Raw genomic sequence first — 9,666 nt, 5'->3', positions numbered from 1 at the left:
CAACATCTCACAGCCCAAGGGCATAGCTGGTCATGCCCCTACTCTTCTCTGATGGCAAAACATTAATAACTTCTCCTGACTCATGGAGATGGGCTCCTAAATGTTACATATTTTAGGAAGTATCATATTTAATGGCACTTCAGCCTCTTGTGATACCAAGTGAAAGTGTTCATCGCTAAGTCATTTCCAACTCTTTGCATCCCCATGGACTGTAGCCCACTAGGCTCCTCTGTCCATGGAATTCTCCAGGCAAGAATACTGGAGTGGGTTAAGGGATCTTCCCAACCCATGATTGAACTTGGGTCTCTTGCATTGCAGCTGATTCTTTACCAACTGAGCCACCACCAAGATCCTAACAGTTTTCTACCCACCAATCACACAGGCATTTAGTAATCTATGTTAGATGTTATGTCTTCTAGGAACAGAATTGTTTCCTCCATCTAAACATTTTTCCATTTTCTCATTACATATTTCTTTCTTCTTCCTCAACTTTAAGTTCAACCCTTATGTTTCCTAGTGGAAGTATTTAGATAATCCCTATTTACCCCATTATTTAAAATCTAACATGTATATCTCTATACTAGCATTTTTTACACCTGCTCTTTTATGAATATATAGATACATATGAAATATATATATATAAATATATGACTAAAGTTTGATTTATTGTTACTTTCCAGGTAAATGTCAAGTGTGCAGTGATTTAAGCCCTCTTTTTAGATTCATCTTACTTTCTATAGATATTAGTCCTGTTACCAACACATAATTCTTCATCAGCAATAATTAGTTGAATGATCTGGCCTAATATTTTGAGGGTGTTTTCCTCAGGACTGATATTCATTTCATCAGTGTTTATATGCTTTTAAATATCTGACTTCTGTGATCCTCTGGATCTATTCATACTAACTCCTTCTCCACCATCCTCATACAATACATAGTTAGATTTCTATCAATATCTTTGACATATTTCAGGTCAAGGTGAAATCACTGTTTACACAGTCAAGACTTTGCAGAAGTTCCCAGTTGGTTTCTATTTCTTCATTTCCATACTACCCATTGCTCTTAAGTATTAACTAGGTTCATGAAATCTTTTTTCTTTTCTTTAACTCAATGGGGTAGGTGATAGGTCTCTGTAGGTTCAACTTCATTTTGTGTGTTGAAGATACATGATCATTATAAGTCATCATCTCCATTCATACATCAGATAAAGAATTTTTTCTCTTATGTATACAAACACATTGTCATGTATTATGTCATGATGAAGTGAGAAATCATTGCGTGTGAAAGTTGCTCAGTCATGTCCAACTCTTTGCAACCCCATGGACTATACAGTCCATGGAATTCTCCTGGTCAGAATATTGGAGTGGGTAGCCATTCCCTTCTCCAGGGGAGTTTCCCAACCCAGGGATTGAACCCAGGTGTCCCATGTTGCAGGTGGATTCTTTATCAGCTGAGCCACTAGGGAAGCCCAAGAACACTGGAGTGGGTAGCCTCTCCCTTCTCCAGTGGATCTTCCCTATCTAAGAATTGAATGGAGAAGGCAATGGCACCCCACTCCAGTACTCTTGCCTGGAAAATCCCATGGACAGAGGAGCCTGGTGGGCTGCAGTCCATGGGGTCGCGAAGAGTTGGTCACGACTAAGCGACTTCACTTTTACTTTTCACTTTCATGCATTGGAGAAGGAAATGGCAACCTACTCCAGTGTTCTTGCCTGGAGAATCCCAGGGATGGCGGAGCCTGGTGGGCTGCCGTCTATGGGGTCGCACAGAGTCGAACACGACTGAAGCGACTTAGCAGCAGCAGCAGCAAGAATTGAATAAGGTCTCTTGCACTGCAGGTGAATTCTTTACCAGCTGAGCTTCCAGGGAAGCCCGGAAATCATTGTAAATGTACAGCAAATGATGGCGATGGTTACAATGTAAGTAATTTAGTTAGAGCAAGTCTTTGTGATGAGATAATATGTGAGGACAGAGTTTCAGCTCAGTTCAGTTCAGGTCAGGTCAGTCCCTCAGTTGTGTCTGACTTTGTGACCCCATGGACTGCAGCAGTCCAGGCTTCCCTGTCCATCAGCAACTCCTGGAGCTTGCTCACACTCATGCCCATCGAGTCCGTGATGCTGTCCAACCACCTCATCCTCTGCCATCCCCTTCTCCTCCTGCCTTCAATCTTTCCCAGCATCAGAGTCTTTTCCAATGAGTCAGTTCTTCACCTCAGGTGGCTAAAGTATTGGAGCTTCAGCTTCAGCATCAGTCTTTCCAGTGAATATTTAGGACTGATTTCCTTTAGGACTGACTGGTTAGGAGAGAGTTTACTGAAATATGAATCATACTAATATCAATGGCAGCATCCAATGCTGAGAGAAGAGTGGATATAAAAGCCCAAAAGCTTTAAGTATTTTCAGCTTTTTGATATGGAGGATGCTTCTTGGGCATGGGAAACAAAAAGATGGTGGGTGGGTCATAAAATATCTTAGTAGAAAAGGTATTAGGACAACTTTTGTTTAGTAAAATTAAATAGCAAGATATAGATGGAATTTGTCACATAATAAGAACCATGAACTGCTGGTAAAGTGTTTAACATTATTATGCAATGTTCTTTTGGCTTAGTCACTGGGATCCTTCTTTCTGAATGTTTCTTTTTATATCCTTCAATAACTTGACCTTGGCCTGTATTTGATTTATAAGCAGCAACTAGAGATAGGAATACCAGACCACCTGACCTGCCTCTTGAGAAACCTGTATGTAGGTCAGGAAGCAACAGTTAGAACTGGACATGGAACAACAGACTGGTTCCAAATAGGAAAAGGAGTATGTCAAGGCTGTATATTGTCACCCTGCTTATTTAACTTCTACGTAGAGTATACCATGAGAAACGCTGGGCTAGAAGAAGCACAAGCTGGAATCAAGATTGCCAGGAGAAATATCAATAAACTCAGATATGCAGATGATACCACCCTTATGGCAGAAAGTGAAGAGGAACTAAAAAGGCTCTTGATGAAAGTGAAAGAGGAGAGTGAAAAAGTTGGCCTAAAGCTCAACATTCAGAAAACAAAGGTCATGGCATCTGGTCCCATCACTTCATGGCAAATAGATGGGGAAACAGTGGAAACAGGGTCAGGCTTTATCTTTTTGGGCTCCAATATCACTGCAGATGGTGACTGCAGCCATGAAATTAAAAGACGCTTACTCCTTGGAAGGAACGTTATGGCCTACCTAGATAACATATTGAAAAGCAGAGATATTGCTTTGCCAACAAATATCCATTTAGTCAAGGCTGTGGTTTTTCCAGCAGTCATATACGGATGCAAGAGTTGGACTGTGAAGAAGGCTGAGAGCAGAAGAATTTATGCTTTTGAACTGTGGTATTGGAGAAGACTCTTGAGAGTCCCTTGGACTGCAAGGAGATCCAACCAGTCCATTCTAAAGGAGATTAGCCCTGGGATTTCTTTGGAAGGAATGATGCTAAAGCTGAAACTCCAGTACTTTGGCCACCTTATGCGAAGAGTTGACTCACTGGAAAAGACTCTGATGCTGGGAGGGATTGGAGGCAGGAGGAGAAGGGGATGACAGAGGATGAGATGGCTGGATGGCATCACCGACTCGATGGACGTGAGTCTGAGTGAACTCCGGGAGATGGTGATGGACAGGGAGGCCTGGCATGCTGCAATTCATGGGGTCGCAAAGAATCAGACACGACTGAGCGACTTAACTGAACTGAACTAAGTATCATGTATTTCTACTTTTCTTACTCTACTCCAATTATCTTTCCCAATCATGCAAGGATCTGTATAAGAAAGTCCTCAGAAGTCAGGACAGGTAGGAGCAGGGGAAAAGTTACCATAGCTTCAGGAAAACTGGTGAACCTACAGGAGGAGATGACTTGCCCATTTGCCTGAAGCTTCTGACAGAACCCCTGAGCCTTAACTGTGGTCACACTTTGTGCCAAGCTTGCATCACTGTAAATAACAAGGGGTCCACGATCAGGGAAAAGAGAGAGTGTAGCTGCCCTGTGTGCAGAACCAGTCACGAGCTTGGGAACCTGAGGCCTAATTGGCACCTGGCTAACATAAGCAGAGAGGTTCAGAGATTTCAAGGTGAGCCCAGGGTAGCAAAGGAGAAACTCCTGCTCTTCTGTGAGAAAGATGGGAAGGTCATTTGCTGGCTTTGTGAGCCATCTCAAGTCACCACATATTCCTCATGGAGGAGGTTGTCCAGAAGTACCAGGTAAGAGACCATAACAGAGGGAAGACCTGTAAGAAACTGGTAATTAAGGGGAAATGTCTATTTTGCATTGGAGTTTAATTACCTGGACACCAAGAACCTGAGGCCTATGACCTCTTCTCTTCCTATGCCCCCCTTCTGATGTCTGAGAAACATTTCTGTGCATTTCTCCAATTATAACGTTATAACTCTATGTGCAGACTCTTAGCCAGAAGTAGATATTCATGTTCCTTGTGTTAATACATGGAGATCTGGTACCTAGGAGAAGCTCTCATTACCCCTTTGAACAGGAGGAATAACTGAGACACTTGCTGGATTAATGTGTAAGATGTTTCCCTGCTGCAGGATCAGATTTCTTCTAGAATAGAAGGAATCAATCTTCTCTTGGCAAGTATATAGTGACTTTTACTGTTCGAGTCATAAAGAACACATATCCTACCTCAATTTTTTCTTTCCAAATCACAGATTCTAAATGCTGCTCTCAGTTTCTGTAAAGTCTATTCTCCTTGGAAATCAGACTCATTTTTCCTCATTTATGCTCTACAGTGATGTGAGAAAGCCCATAGATTGACTCTAGTGTGATTCTTTTCTCACAGGGGAAACTCCAGGAATCTTTGGAGAGACTAAAGGGGGAACAGCAGAAAGTTGAGATGCTGGAAGATGAAATTCAAGAAGAGATTTCTACCTGGAAGGTGTGAGGAGATGCTTCTTGAAGGAGTTAGACATCTGGGCAAGACTTTGGATTGGTCACAAGGAACTGCCTTTCTCTTTGTTCCCTGATAGCTGTGTCATTTGACTTGTATTTTTCTTTGTCCTTTCCCTGATAGGAATGAGTGCTGAAAAGTGAATATATCACAAATGAACACAGATAGCGGAAGGGAGGTATTCATACAGAGGGACTCTCTGGCGAGGATGATTAGGGAATTGCATATCCATTCTTGTCCTGTCTATTAGTCTTGGGGAGACACCTGGCAATGGCTCTTGGTTCATCCTCAGTGTCAACTGTTTGGCAGAGGGTGGAGGGAAGGGGTCAGGAGTAATCCAAGGAGGTACAAGTGTCCTGAACAGCTGTGTAATGTCCGAGTCATACCCCCAAGAATTTCATTTGGACTCAAAGTTTACCTCACTAATGCAGACTTGAGGCCATTATTTTGCAATGTGATGGAGAGGAAAAAAAGAAAAAAAAAAACAGGAAAAGTCATGTTCCCCAAGAAATGTTCCTCCTCCTCTCTCTCTCTCTTTCTCATTCCTGTAGAATCAAATACAGCATGAAAGAGAAAATAGTTAGACAGAGTTTAAAAAACTGAGAGAGATCCTGGACAGTGAGGAGCTGAAGTAACCGCAAAACCTGAAGACTGAGGAGGAAGCTGGTCTGGATAACCTGGCCGACTCTGAGGATAAGCTAGTCCAGCAGAACCAGTTGGTGAACAATCTCATCTCACATGTGGAGCATCAGTTGCAGAGGTCAACCACTGAGATGATGCATGTAAGACTGGGGAAGAAGCCTCAGCATCTGAGACATGAGGAAAATGAAGAGAAAATGTCCTTCTCTTCTGTGTTGCTGTGTCTCTCTGCTGTTCTCACTAAGGTTGCTTTGGAACCTACAGTCCCCCTTCTCTGCATCTATTTCAGAGGCTGTAAGAATAAGTCAATGCCAGAATCGAATGCAGGAATAACAAGGGAAATTTTTATTTTTTTTAAGAATAAAATATTCAGTGCAGAACTTTGTGGAGAGAAGATTCATTGTGTTTGATGGTTTTCTAAAGGCTCCTGTTATCTGTGAGCTGGTATTAAGCATTTATCAGATCCTTCTACGTGTTCCAGCTTTGCCGCAGACAAATTCATTTCAGATATCAAGAGGCTTTTTTTTCTCCTTAAGCTCTTGAGATTTTTTTCCCCACTTTCTCTGTTTCTGAAGAAAATTTTTGAAAGATTCTTATTTATTCTTTAAGTATTCAATGGAATTCACTAGAGAAATTATCTCACTCTGGTTATTTCTTATTTAAAGTGTTTAAAATATTTTACTTGTTTTACAATTATTTAGATCTTTTACAATCCTGGAGTCAGTTTTTGCATCTCTTTGTGGGGATTTGTCTATTCTAAGTTGTATGGTTTGTAGGCATAAAATTAGTTACAGTAATTCTTTATTATCCCCTTAATTTCTATAATATTCACAGTAATGTCTCCTCTTTTATGCCTGATTTTGGTTATTTGCTTTTTCACTTTTTTCTTGATCAGTTTAGTTATGCTTTGTTAATTTATTGATTTAAAAAACATAACTCTTTAGCTATTTTGTCTATTTTAAAGCTTTTATGATTTATTTATTTCTACTCTTACATTTACTGTTTTCTCTGTGTGTGTGTAGATATATTTGTCCATGTGTGTGTGTGAGTGCTAGTTTAATTTACTCTGCTTTCTTAGTTTCTTGAATTGGAAACTTAGATCACTGATTTGAGACCATTTCTTCTGATATAGTGTTTAATGATATAAGTGCATTTAAGTAATTATATTTTATACATTTTGATTGTTTAGCTTTAATCGTTACTCAATTCAAGTTATTCACAAATTTTCTTTGCAGTTTTCTTTTTTGGTTTGTTTGTTAAACCTTGGATATTTTAAAGTGTGTTGTTAATGACAAAATACTTGGTCATTTTTGAGTTTCACTTCTGCTCTGGACTTCAGCTGTAATTCTGTGGTAATCAGAGAAATATGCTTTTCATTAGTTCAAACTTTTAAGTTTATTGACATTTGTTTATGACCTAAGATACTGGATGTTCAGAAAAATTTTTGTTATGAATTTAAAAACATGATGTGTTCCTCATTCATGGGGTAATATGGTTGTAGCTGTTACTTAGGTCAGTTTGGTTGATAATATGGTGCATGTCTTGATGGTTTTCCATACAGGCTGTCCTCTCATTATTGAGACTGAGCTATTGAAATCTGAAACTGTTACTATGGAATCATGTACTTCTCATTTTATTTTTGCTTTGAATACTTTGAAGCTCTGCTGTTGGGTGCATTTACATTTATAACTGGTATATTTGTTTAATGTACTAAACTTTTTATCATAACATTTCCCTCTCATTCTCTCATAAGATTTATCTTAAAGTCTATCTTGTCTAATAATATAAATGTTTGACCTGTTTTTTATTACTGCTTGCATGTAATCTCTTTTACCTTTGCCCTTTTGTGCTTTGATTATGTCTCTTATAAGTAGCAGTATTTAAATTTTGCTTGTTATCCAGGTCAACAATTTCTAATTTCAATCAAGGCATTAATACATGACATTTAATGCAATTATTGATATGTTTATATTTAAATTTAGTATTTTGCTGTTTGCCTTCTATTGGGCTACTGTAGTTTTCATTTTTCTTTTTCTCCTCCTTAATTACCTTCTTTTGTGTTAAGCAGATATTTATTGTATAAAATTTTGTTTTCCTATTTTCTCATTGTATTTCTTTAGCTTTTACTTGGTGGTTGCTCCAGTAATTTCAATATATTTCCTGTCCTATCCTGTTCTACTTCAGAATAATTTCAACTTAGTTTCAGTAAAAATAGAAACTCTTTGCAGCATGGCTTCATTTCCTTCCAGCAACTACACAGTGGTGCTTTTAATTTTGGCATCTGATCCTGTAGGCTAAGGGCTGAAGGCATTCAAATATTTTGCTATAACTGGATGAGAACTTCAAGAGTTTAATCAAGAGGTTTATGTTTCTTTCAGAAACTGAGGGAGAAAGTCAATATAGATTGAATAAGTAGAATTGGAGAAAGACACAAATCAGATTCTGAGGGCAATATTTGAGTTTCAAATTAAACTAGAATTAAAATTGCAATCACTCCCACCCCACCCTTTATCCTTTGTCTGTGCTGTGTGTGTGCTAAGTTATGCTGGTTCTTTGGGACCCCATGGACTGTAGCTCGCCAGACTCCTCTGTCCATGAAATTCTCCAGGGAGGAATACTGGAGTGGGTTGCCAATTCTTCTCCAGGGGATCTTTGACCCAGGGATTGAACCCTAGCCTTCTGTGTCTCCTACACTGCAGGCAGATTCTTACCACTAATACCACCTGGGATTCTTTCTCTATTCTAGTTTAATTTAATTTTTGTCACATACACAAAATAGCCATAATGAGGAGGGAATTTTTTTTTCTTTGAGACTGAGATGTTGTCCTAGTTTTTGGTGACATAGAGGAAATAAATTTGAAGCAAAAGAGATTAAATACAGTGGTACATACCAGTTCAAAGAAATAAAACATTAAATGTGATAAGAAGGTTAGATGGCTAAAAAATATTAAGGACCTGATTATACAGACTCAGTAGAGGCTAAAGTGTAGGTAAATGCTCTAGTTTTTGGGCAATGAGTGCATACTGGTAACATTATGAACAAGGAGTAAAAAAGGAGACAGCTTGGTTGATGAATAATGTTACATATTAGACATTCAAAATTACTGATTCCTGTGGCTCATTTACTAATGAATATATTAATATGCATTTAAAAGACAAAGTTGAGTAACAATAAAGAATTGGAAACCAACTGCTCATGTGTGTATGCTGAATTTAAGGGAGTGGAAGACATCGCTAATACGTGGTGTGTAAAATAAGAAGAGAGAGACCTAAAAACACCTACATTAATACATTTGTTTGTTTGTACCCTGAACAAAAGCCATATAAATGACTTGAGGAATATTTGGATTATATTTTCATGTTTGATTCTCCAAAACCTAGTTTAATGCTTGGCCTACAATAGTATATCACTTCAGTTTTGCTGAATAAATGAAAGAACCATGATTTCTTCAAATCATCTCATGGGTCACCAGAATCCCAGGTCTCTTGTTTTTCCCATAAATATGTCTAATTTCCAGATAACTAGAAGCCTGTCGCTTCCATCAGTGTTGGGGGTTTTTTATCTTTTTTGGAAACTTGACAACATCACATGAGTCTTCTGGAATGACTGGCTTCACTCTTGTTTTTACTTTTCGGCTGTTACATGGAGACCATCTCTATTCCCACAATCAGGACTGATGGGAATGAGAATAAGCTTTGTAAGTGGGGAACCTATTACTTCTTGACTCATGTTTTCTCATTTCTCACTAGGATGTGAATGCCATCATGAAAAGGTAAGTATGGGAAACCAGAGATGATCATTTTGTACTGAGAACATTATGTAAAGCTACTAGAGTTATCTAATGGTTAATTAAGATAAAACCATGCTCAGGACACAAAAACAGAGCATAGATTTACTTTAAGCTTCTGTTCAGAAATCATGGCTAGATTGTGCTATAAACACTGAGAATGGAACAGAAACTATAGTAGAGAAATTTGGTTGTAAGAAGTTTCAGCTCAGTGTCACTGTTAGGAATAAAGCATTGGAGTGTCAAGTCCCCATTACTTCATTAATTTAATTCACAATCTGTGTCACTGTGCAACTCAGGTCCCCATATTTAGT

General features: G+C 38.7%; 1 pseudogene; it reads left to right on the top strand.

The window, feature by feature from the left end:
- The first annotated feature begins 3,019 nt into the window (after window positions 1–3,019).
- LOC132657877 (tripartite motif-containing protein 5-like) lies at window positions 3,020–8,754 on the top strand (annotated as a pseudogene).
- Window positions 8,755–9,666: the final 912 nt, after the last annotated feature.

This window comes from Ovis aries, chromosome 15, assembly GCF_016772045.2.
Source record: "Ovis aries strain OAR_USU_Benz2616 breed Rambouillet chromosome 15, ARS-UI_Ramb_v3.0, whole genome shotgun sequence".
NCBI lineage: Eukaryota > Metazoa > Chordata > Mammalia > Artiodactyla > Bovidae > Ovis > Ovis aries.
This window is presented reverse-complemented; position numbering and strand designations above follow the sequence as displayed.